Consider the following 11,988-nt stretch of genomic DNA (forward strand, 5'->3'; position numbering starts at 1 on the left):
GGTGCTGGGAAAACTGGACAGCTACATGTAAAAGAATGAAATTAGAACACTCCCTAACACCATACACAAAAATAAACTCAAAATGGATTAAAGACCTAAATGTAAGTACAGACACTATCAAACTCTTAGAGGAAAACATAGGCAGAACAGTCTATGACATAAATCACAGCAAGATCCTTTTTGACCCACCTCCTAGAGAAATGGAAATAAAAACAAAAATAAACAAATGGGACCTAATGAAACTTAAAAGCTTTGGCACAGCAAAGGAAACTATAACCAAGACGAAAAGACACCCTCGGAATAGGAGAAAATATTTGCTAACGAAGCAACTGACAAAGGATTAATCTCCAAAATATACAAGCAGCTCATGCAGCTCAATATCGAAAAAACAAACAACCCAATCCAAAAATGGGCAGAAGACCTAAATAGATATTTCTCCAAAGAAGATATACAGATTGCCAACAAATACATGAAAGGATGCTCAACATCACTAATCATCCGAGAAATGCAAATCAAAACTACAATGAGGTGTCACCTCACACCGGTCAGAATGGCCATCATCAAAAAATCTTCAAACAATAAATGCTGAAGAGGGTGTGGAAAAAAGGGAACCCTCTTGCACTGTTGGTAGGAATGTAAATTAATACAGCCACTATGGAGAACAGTATGGATGTTCCTTAAAAAAGTAAAAATAGAACTACCATAAGACCCAGCAATCCCACTACTAGGCATATACTGTGAGAAAACCATAATTCAAAAAGAGCCATGTTCCACAATATTCATTGCAGCACTATTTACAATAGCCCGGACATGGAAACAAGCTAAGTGTCCATCGACAGATGAATGGATAAATAAGATATGGCACATATATACAGTGGAATTTTTCTCAGCCATAAAAAGAAATGAAATTGAGTTATTTGTAGGGAAGTGGATGGACCTAGAGTCTGTCATACAGAGTGAAGTAAGTCAGAAAGAGAAAAATACCGTATGCTAACACATACATATGGAATCTAAAAAAAAGAAAAATGGTTCTGATGAACCTAAGGGCAGGACAGGAATAAAGACAAAGATGTAGAGAATGGACTTGAGGTTATGGAGAGGCATAAGTGTAAGCTGGGATGAAGTGAGAGAGTGGCATTGATATATATACACTACCAAATGTAAAATAGATAGCTAGTGGGAAAGAGCTGCATAGCATAGGGAGATCAGCTCGGTGCTTTTCGACCACCTAGAGGGGTGGGATAAGGAGGGTGGAAGGGAGACAGAAGAGGGAGGGGATATGGGGATATACTTATGCATATAGCTGATTCACTTTGTTATACAGCAGGAGCTAACACACACTTGAAAGCAATTATACTCTGATAAAAATGTTAAAAAAAAAAAGAGAGAAGTAATTTTGTAACAAATTCACTAAAGACTTAAAAAAATACATGCACCCCTATGTTCAAAGAAGCACTATTCACAATACCCAAGACATGGAAACAACCTAAATATCCATCAAGAGATGAATGTATAAAGATGTGGTACATATATACAATAAAATACTACCCAGCCATAAAGAAGAAAATAACGCCATTTGCAGCAACATGGATTCAACAAGAGATTATCATACTAAGTGAAGTTAAGTCAGAAAGAGAAAGAGAAATACTATATTGATATCACTTACATGTGGAATCTAAACTATGACACACACAAGAAAATAAGTAAATAAAATAAAATAAAATATGACACAAATGAACCTATCTATGAAATAGAATCAGAATCAGGGACATAGAGCACAGACTGGTGGTTGCTAAAGGGGAGGGATTAGTGGGAGGTTGGGGTTAGCAGATGTAAGCTTTTATATAGAGAATGGATAAACAACAAGGTCCTACTGATAGCACAGAGAACTATATTCAATATGATAAACCATAATGGAAAAGAATATATTAAAAAAATATATATATATAATTGAATCAGTTTGCTGTACAGCAGTAGTTAGCACAACATTGTAAATCAACTAAGCTTCAATAAGAAAATAATAAAATTCAAAAAAAAAAAGAACTTTCCTTTCACTTGCTTTTTTGTCACCAACCACCAGATTAAAGGAGTCCCCCTTTCTCTTGGACAGACAAAAATCCACCACTTCCCCTGATGCGGGGGAAAGCCAACCACTCCTTCTGCAGCAGTGGCTCCAAGAAGTGCTTTAGACTTTGTGGTTTTGATGGAAACAATGAGAGTCTATATTGAGGGAAAGGAAGTTTCCTTTGTAAATTATTGTCAGCAATCAGGTTTTGTTTAAGGAATCTGCCAAAGAGGTTTCTATTTTGCTTGCAGTTACAGTATCTTGTGATGGGGAGTTAGAAAAAAGGATTTGTGGTGGTGTCTTAGGAAGATAACACTCAGAACTATAGAATTCCGTCTATTCAAATAATTTTATGATGATTATATCCAGTTCTGTCATGGAAATTTGTAACTCTTCTGAAGTTTTTTCTTTATTTGTTTTAAAACTTACATATAAAAGAAAGATTACTGGCCTATTATTCAACTATTGTAATGTGAACATATTACCCCTAAAGTATAAAACCAAATTCTTTCTTTTAAGGAGTTATGTCCTTTAAAAAACATAATTGCCTTGTAGAATATAATTGTATGAAATTAAAAAGGAATGATCCTGGGGAACTGATCAAACATTTCTGTGTTTCATATAAGCTAAATATTCTAAACAAGCAGTTGGCAAATGTCTTTTATTAAGGGTCAGATAGTAAATATTTCAGATTTTGCAGGCTGTACATCTCCATTGCAACTACTCAATTCTGCCCCTGTGGCATGAAAGCAGCCATAGACAATATGTAAATAAATGGGCATGGCTGTGTTCCAATAACACTTTCTTTACAGAAACAGGTGGTGGGGCTGCATCTGGCCTACAGGCTCATGGTTTGCCAATCTCTAAACTATGTATTAAGAAAAGATCCTCATTTGTTGCTGGAGGCCAAAAGTTCTTATAATCAAAATGAACTACTAATCCGTCATTGGATATAGCCATAAGTCTTGGCCTTAATCTGTATAGTAAAATACTACTCGAATAGTAAATATATATCAATAGATATGACACAATTCTACATAATTTATGAAAAATTCAGATTTATATTTTTACACATGTACTGTAAAATTTGTTCTCAATAGTTAAAGTATCACCCATTTTTTGTTGGACTTCTCAACTTTTTCTTATTGAGTTGTAATTGTTGATTATGTACTATGGCTATGTTATACAATAAGGATATTATCCTCTGTTAATCATGTACTATGCAAATAATTATTAGTTTATTATTCATCTTTGTTTATGCTTTTTTTCATTAATATTTCTATTTGAACTTATTGATCTTCTTCTTTTTGGGTTTTCTTTCTGAATTTCATGTCACAAACAGAAAGGTGTCTCACCCTCTAGGATATTTTATATAACTAGTGTTTTCTTCTAGCATTTTTAACGTTTTCTTTTTTATGGTTACATTTGGCTTGCTTTTCAACTGAAAAATAATTCAGTAAATTATTCAGTAATAATTTAGTGTCAGTAAAGACGGAGAGATTGAAATCCAAGCAAAAGGATGTCTATTGAATAGCAGTTTCTGAGGAGAGGGCAGAGGAGGTGTCTGAAAACTCTGGTGGGAAGGCTGGGGAAGCCTCTTTCCTCTCACACAGGAAAGGAGAAGAGCCAAGAGACCGAAAAACTGGAACTGAGAAGGTAAAAATATGAGAGAGTTCAAGCTGCAAATAACCTTCTCTCTGTAAATAAAAATGGCAAGGCACCTGCTGAAGGAAGGGAGGCCAGGTGTGGGTCTGGGAATAGAAGTAGAAATGAAGCTGTTTCTAACAGTGACTGTGCAGCATGAAGCTGCTAAGCTGCTAAATGTGGGTTACATAAGTTTGTGAAGATGCCAGTTCAGCTTTTTTTTTCTTTTTAATTAAGAAGGATATTGATAATTCCTCTCAAGACTGTCCAACCAGATTCTGTTAAAATTTCTGAAGGCTTTTTCTCAATACATACAAATAAATAATAATAAAATTACCGAACGTGAAATAGCTAGCTAGTGGGAAGCAGCCACATAGCACAGGGAGATGAGGTCGGTGGTTTGTGACCACCTAGAGGGGTGGGATAGGGAGGGTGGGAGACGCAAGAAGGAAGAGATATGGGAACATATGTATATGTATAACTGATTCACTTTGTGATACAGCAGAAACTAACACACCATTGTAAAGCAATTATACTCCAATAAAGATGTTAAAAAAAATAAATAAAACAACAATAAAATTAACTCCACATCTCCTACAGGCCCATACCCTTAGTGAAAATACACACACAAACCTGTGACTTATGTGATTAAAAATTCCATTACTAATGGGAAATTAAATGAACTCAATGAAACTCTATTACCTATGTAGTCTCTTGAGTTTCTCTTTCTATTTCATGCTAAATTACAATAAAACCTTGGGTACCTAACCTCAGAGAATCATTTTGAGTCATTTTGAGTAGTTGAATATTTGTCTAGAAAATGTTGCTGTTGTACAGGGTATCGTGTCACCATAAGAAAAATATTTATATTCTTTTCATTAGATAAGTAGTCTCTGTTTACTGTAATAAATTTAAAATGTATGAAAAAGCAAAAAGAATAAAATAACAAATTACCTCCAAACAAAAAACTTAACATTTTGGTTAATGTCTTGTCTTTTTATCATAGAATTATTTGAAAACTAGAAACCTGATTCTAGTTTTCTCACGACTATTTTAACGTACAGCTTAACGTAGGCCTCAGGTATTCTATGATGTACTGATCAAATAAGACAGCTATCTTAAGGACTTATTTATCAAAGAATTTTCCTCTCATTTAATGGATTTTGATGGGACTATTTGTACCAAGTATGCTAATGTTGCCCAGGAAGAGGTTTTCCTGACAAAGTCCCCAATGACACCCTGGTTTGGGGTTGTTTGCCTGTTTGTTCTGAAGGTGGGATGAAGCATGTTCAAATTCATGACCTCTGGGGCAGCAGGACAGAGCGGCGCTGGCCTGCATAATTAACTAGGGAATCAAGGGCTTCAGCTGCATTCTCCCAAATGGTTTTGTCCCTCTCCAGAAATGATCTTCCTTTTTGTGGCCAACAGTGCCCTTTGATGTGTCAGCACCATTCAAAGCCAGGCTGTGACTTCTGCATCATTAACACATTTGTGCTTCCTTTGTCACTTTGAACCCAGCCTTCCATCTCTTTTGCCCTAAGTTTTTTTCCTGAGGCGTAAAAGAAATCTGCCCCTCACTCTTTCCAAAGTGTGTCCTAGCATGTTTGGGAAATGACTTATTTTCAAGGCTGCAAATTCCTTAACAGAAAAAAAAAAAAAAAAGATAATTTTGCTGACTTGGTTTCGGTCTGAGATTTTCTCTAACCTGTTCTCAGTACTTGATTTGAATAGAATACCAGGCATAAGCAATATTTAAAAGTGTATATTCATTGTAACAATGAAATGGAAATTCCTGAATATTACATGCCTAACAAATCTTTCTCATTAAATCTCATATGTAGTAAAATTTCCTGTCTTGAATAACACGCTTTCTATAGGCTGACCCAGGGAGTCAATATTCGGTGGCTGGGAGATAGAAATAATGTTCACAGATACCACAGCATTTCCTCTGGGTGAGCTGAATAATTGTGTAAAAACAGAATATCTTGTTATTCTGAGGTAAAGCCTGTGTCCTGAAAAGACCCTTCATTAAATGTAAATAAAAATGATAGGAGGAGGTTGGGTGTGACAGGAGAGGCTGTCTTTGATTTTCCAAGCACATTTGTACAACATAAGCAACAGGTAACATTCTCAGATGCTTTAGAACCGAGCCATGTAATTTTCCAAATATTAAACTATCAGCCTATTCTTGTTCTGTTCAATTCAAATAAACTTTTATCAGTGTATATAGCTACAAATTAAATTAGGCCAACTTTATATGACTTTTAGGTATCAAGAATTACAGCTTGAGCCTAAGGCTGCTTCATTCTAAGATGCAGGCAAGTCAGGAAGGATGGCCCAGGACAAGTAAATCAGGCCAGTAAATGCACTATTCTGTAAGGGACCAAGTTGCCACTGGAGAAGTAAGAGGAGGCATGGTTGAGGATCATACATGTGATTCAAGGACAGCAAAAATCACCAGACAGAAAGGGAGATGTAGCGTCTATCAATGTAGCATCTACTTCTTCCGTTACCCTTGGGACTGCCCCAATGAGAGTACCTAGAGGAGCAGTCTCTGGGCCACTGAGCTGCAGGGTGGCAGCAGCATTTGGGCCCACAGCTTCTGTAACATTTGATGCCAAGGCCAGCAGCTGTGTTGGCTGCAGCAGCCTCAGAGAGTCTGTGGTAGACCTCCACAGCAGCACGTAACCTCTTCAGCAGACACCAGCAGAATAATAGTCACTTTGGGCACTCACTGGAAGCTGCAGCCAACACCTCAATAGAATGAGCTGACACAGGAGCAAAATGAATGGTCCAACCCATAGACCAGTCAAGGAGACTGATCGGAGAAAGGGCAGGGGAGACACCCCTAACGGGTCCCAGGGCTATTTGTGAGGCATTAAGGAGGTTTGGACTTCCTGCACTGTTGTTAGAGACTAAGTCAAAATATTACTAACAAGATAAATGCTTGTGTTGTCTTACTTTTCAGCTAGGTATGTAGAAATGTAGGTCACATGGAAATTGTTTAGAAGTAAGTTTTCCTAACGAGCCACAAAATTTTTCTATCACACCCTCTTTCCCTCAGGATTTGCTGACTTTATTTGTAATATCTTCTCATGTTGCCTTACCCTAAAAGAATTAGGAATACTTAAGGCTGCATTTAACTGGAAACCCAATTAAAGGGTGGTGGGACTAAACAAATAAAGGTTTATTTCTTACTTAAGAAGTCTGAAATTGGAGTTCTTCTGGCCTTGGTTCAATAGCTCAGTGAAGAGAAATGCAGTCCCAGAAGTCAAGTCCGTTTTTGAGGCAGGAAGAAGGCGGGAATGGGAGGGTGGGCCACGGATGCACCAGGAGGATTTTATGTTCTATCAAGAGACAAAAGCTCCAGGAGGCTTCCAGTTAAATTTCCTTGGCCAGTACTGCATTGAATGTCCTTCTAGCCGCAAAAGAGGCTGGGAAAATGCATAACCGACTTATCTACCTTTTCTAGTGGAGGGAGACAAGGGAGAAATAAATGAAGAATGGCGTTAGGTAAGCCAGCCCATAGTGTCTAGCCCAAACACCGAAATACCCTTTAGAAACTCAGAATTTTTCAGGCAATTGAAATTACACATAATTTTTTCATTCCTGTTCAATAAATATTGGGTAAGAGATAAATCCAATCTCTTATTTTTTCATTGAAAATCACATTTAAAAAGCTTTCACAGTCTTCAAGTTTGGTTATGTATATGATATAAAGTTATAGTTAACCCAACATTTTTTACACAAAAATCTGCAAAAAAATTATTTTTTACACTTATTGATTCCTGATGTCGTAAAGTCATATGAAGTAGAAAGAGCACTGGATTTTTAGTCTGACAGACTTACTTTCAAATCTTGGCTCAGTCACCTTCTAGCTGTACGACCGGATAATTTATTTAATTTCTGAGGTCGCCAGTCTCCAAGATGGCTCCCACCATTCCAACATCCTGTCATTCACAGCCTTGAACAGTCCCTCCCATAGTGTATCAGGGTTGGTTTATATGACCAAGAGACCAGAAGTGGTGGTATGTTGCTTCCAAGATTAAGTTATAAAAGATTGCATCTTCAGTCTGGGGCTCTCTCTCTCTGAATTTCTCACTCTGGGAGAAGCCAGCTGCCTATCTTCAGGACAGCCAGGGAACCCTGTGGAGTTCCTGGGAACTGTGCTTGGGAACTGAGGTCCTTACTCCTACAGCTGTAACAGGACTACAGGTAACCAAGAAGGAGAACTTGGAAGTTCTGCCGTAGTTGCAAAAGTCTGAGGGCTCTGAAATACTGGTTTCCAGAGAGCAGAAATTTTCCTGTAGTATTATTTACAGGTCTCGGGCTCTCACACTGTAATTGCCCATAAGCCCAGCCTCCGAACTGGTCTCTCTGCTTCCAATCTTGCTCTCTCCCATGTACCAACTAATCCTGCATAATCTAGCAGATAGAGCTCATTAAAAATACCACTGAGAAAATGAACGAATCACAACATGATGACTCTTAAACACATAACACTGAGGGAAAAAAGCCAGACACAACAGAATACAGATTGTATAAATCTATTTCTATAATGTTCATAATAGACAAAATTTAACTACTTTGTTCACGCATGTGTAAATAGGGAATAAACTGTAAAGAAAATAAAAAATAATGGTTTGCCCTAGCCGGGAGAACTGCACACTTGGATGTGTTGCAGAATGATGGTTTGGGCAGGAAAGGCTGCATAAATTGTGCAGCTCAATGCCAAATACAAATGCAGGGTCCCTTGTTCAAAATTTATTAAGAATTTCAAGATACAACAGTAGAGCATTAAACCAAGCAAGGACCGTGCCCATTGCCAGGGTTTGTGCCACTGCCCAGGTGCACCTTCAGGAAGCCAGCCCTGATTTTGAGAATTTCTACAATTCTGCTAATGCTTGCTTGCTTTATTTATTTATTTATTTATACATGGTAGGAAGAGAGTCATACAGGTATTTGTTTCAGAAAAACCCTGAAATCAAACATTTATGATGTATGTGCTTTTCTGTAAATTTATTCTATCTTACAGCTTTTTAAAAATGTGTAAAATAAAAACAAATTGGAACTGATCAGAGCACTTCCTGCTCAAAAACCTCTATGAGATGGTTTCCCATGGATGAAAATGCCAGTGGCTGGATGCTTTCTCCTGTATCTTCATTTGTTGCAGGCCCAACTCAAGTGCCAGCTCATCTAGGAAACATCCCAGATTTCCTCCATCAAAATTAACCAATTCCTTCCCTTTGCTCCCTTCACACTTTCTCCCTGTATTACAGCACTTCCCTGCCTCAAATCAGAGATCTTTGAGATTTTTTTTTTCCTGATGAACATGAAAACTTCAGGAAATATTCCAGTTTTATTCATCTTTATATTTGGGAACCTTTAGGGCATTAGATAAGTGATGCTGAATTTAATTAAAGTTATATCCAAAGATTATCTTAATGTATTATAAAATCTAAAACACTCAAAATACCTACACAACGCAAGTCCTTAAACTATGCAATGATACAGAGTAGCAAAGGTAAAAGTTCTGCAAACTAAGATATGTTTATTCACCTGGTAAAGATCTGAATTAGGTACCAAGTATTTCATGATATCATTCAACATTTTCTGCTTCACCTCTGAGATGAATCTCATAGCCATCTTTCTTAAGACTGTTTTAACATCATGAATTTAATATATTGTGAGGTACTTTTTATGTAACCAAAACCCGAGATACCATTTTTACCAGAAACACATTTTAAAACATTATTGCCCACTCTTTTCCTTGATTTTTTTTTCTGTTCCTGGCATATTTTAGTTCTCACTAACACTTCTGGTTCTTTTGATAAACATGTGAATGTGACTTGGACATTTTCTTACAACAGACAGATGGGTGTGTTCTCTGAGTATTATTTCTAAAATGAAGAAAATGTTCCCCTTTGCCAGCATCTGGGTAAGATTTGAAGGTCTGCTGCAGATTTAAAATGTAGACAGAAGTAATCATGTCTCTCCCACATAAGGTGACTCTGCAAGTAATTTTTTTCTGTTTTTTTTTATGCCAAGCTTTGAAATCACAAATGGAGTATGGGTTCAGAAAAAAACACTGTATAAAACAGTATTTGGACATTTCTTTTCATCATTCATTTTTATGGATGTTCTCCAATCATGCTACCAGATGGCCAGTTTACAAGTCTGTGGTAACATAAAAGCCTTTTATATAGAAGTAAAACACTGACGAATAGAATTCTAAATGTATATACAAATAAGTACATTTTATTCACCGTTACACATAATTTCATTGTACAATGTCTACCCAGAAGAATTAGAATATTTGGCTGGTAAACATATGGTTACATACTCAACGACACAGATGTACAGTAAAAACACTGAACGAAAAATGTCTACCATTTCTACAGGATAATTCATGTAAATCGTCACGAAGATATGAAACGATTCTTCTCCTCCTCTGTCAAGTAATCATACATAAGTGAGAAAAAAAATCAACCTGTCATTCTTTGCCAGAGACGATGACAGTAGGAGGATGTGAAATTTCATTGAAGGATTATTTATGCCATGTTTATGCCATCCCTTTTATAACATTTATCACCTCATGACTGGAGATCAATGCCACTAATGCAATGAGACATATATTTTTAAAGGATTTTTGCTTAAGTATTTCATTCCTTAATAAACCTCAATTTACAGCATAGGGTTTTGGGGCTCTCACTGCTTCAGAGTTTTTTGTTTGTTGTTTCCTCTGCCTGGAGTGTTCTTTTTCCAGCTCTTTCCACAGCTGGTTTCCCCTCATCCACTAAGCTGTCACCTCTTCAGAGAAGCCCTACCAAGCTCTGCCTAAGTTAACCGTACTCTCTTCTCCCTAAATCACACAGCCAGGAGTTAATGCAAAGGACATGTTTTACCTCGTTTAGGCTCCTATAACAAAACGCCACCGACTGGGTGGCTTATAAACAGTTGAAATTTACTTTTTCACAGATTTGGAGGCTAGGAGCCCAGGATCAGGGTGCCAGCATGGTCAAATTCTGGAGAAGACCCTCTTCCAGGTTGCAGACTGTTAACTTCTCATTGTGTCCTCATATGATGGAATGAGCTAGGGAGCTCTGTGGGGTCTCTTTTACAAGGAACTAATGCCATTCATGAGGGCTCCACCCTCAGCACCGAAGCATCTCCCAAAGGTCCCACTTCCTAATACTTTCACACTGGGCATTAGGATTTCTACACATGAATTTGGGTGGGGACACAAACATTCAGACCATAGTGGGGCTTGTCTACCGGCCAAATCTGACCTTCTATTTTTTTTTATTTTTATTTTTTGGTACAGCCCATGAGCTGAGAACGGTTTTAACTTTTTAATGGTTAAAATAAATAATGTGACATGAAAATTATGAGAAATTCAAATTTTAGTATCTATAAATAAAGTTTTATTGGAACACAGTGAGCTATTCATGTATATGGGATGTACGACTATGTTCAGGCTACAAGGACAACAGGATGAAGTGCTCGTCACAGAGACCAGATAGCCTATACACTGTCTATGTGGCCCTTCACAGGAAAAGTTTGTTACCCCCTGACATAGGCTATTTCAGCAACCACCTTATTTCATTTCACTTACCAAATCCATGACCATGTTTTTTTTAAATTAATTCACCTGTTTATTTATAATCCTAATGAGGATTGAGATATTATCTTTCTCTCCTGTGCTCAGATCAGAAAGTACATGGATTTACTAAGAGGAACATAATAAGTATTTGTTGAATGATTTGAATGCTTATAAAAAAATAATGGGACTACAGCCTCTGGGATGAAGCCCCTTACCTTATTTCCATATCACTTTGTATAGATGAGGCAGAATAGAGGAAACTCATTTCTTATTATAATTGAAAAAAGCCATTACAAGATTTTAGATCCTGCACAGAAAGGCACATTTATAGACAATCAGCAGCACTATTTATGGACATTAATTTTTCCTTGAGCTCTCTAATTTCCGGATGGTTTCCAGAGTATGACGAATGCTAAGCCCATGTAGACGTTGGATGATTCCACTGTGGTTTCACTTCTAGATCCGATGCAAGCTCCCAGGGAGCAGTGGAGCTCTCCTCAGGTTCCATGCCCAAGAAAATGTCTTCCCCTCTAGCAATGTCTTTCATTGATTACTATACCCTTTTGCTCCTTGGAGGCCTGACTCCCACACCCTCTATTACTTGGAGCTGATCTATTTCCCAGCAATGTCAGAGGTCTTGAGTTCTCACCTACTAGCAATTTAACCCTAAAAATTA

Source organism: Orcinus orca, chromosome 5 (assembly GCF_937001465.1).
Source record: "Orcinus orca chromosome 5, mOrcOrc1.1, whole genome shotgun sequence".
Classification (NCBI taxonomy): Eukaryota; Metazoa; Chordata; class Mammalia; order Artiodactyla; family Delphinidae; genus Orcinus; species Orcinus orca.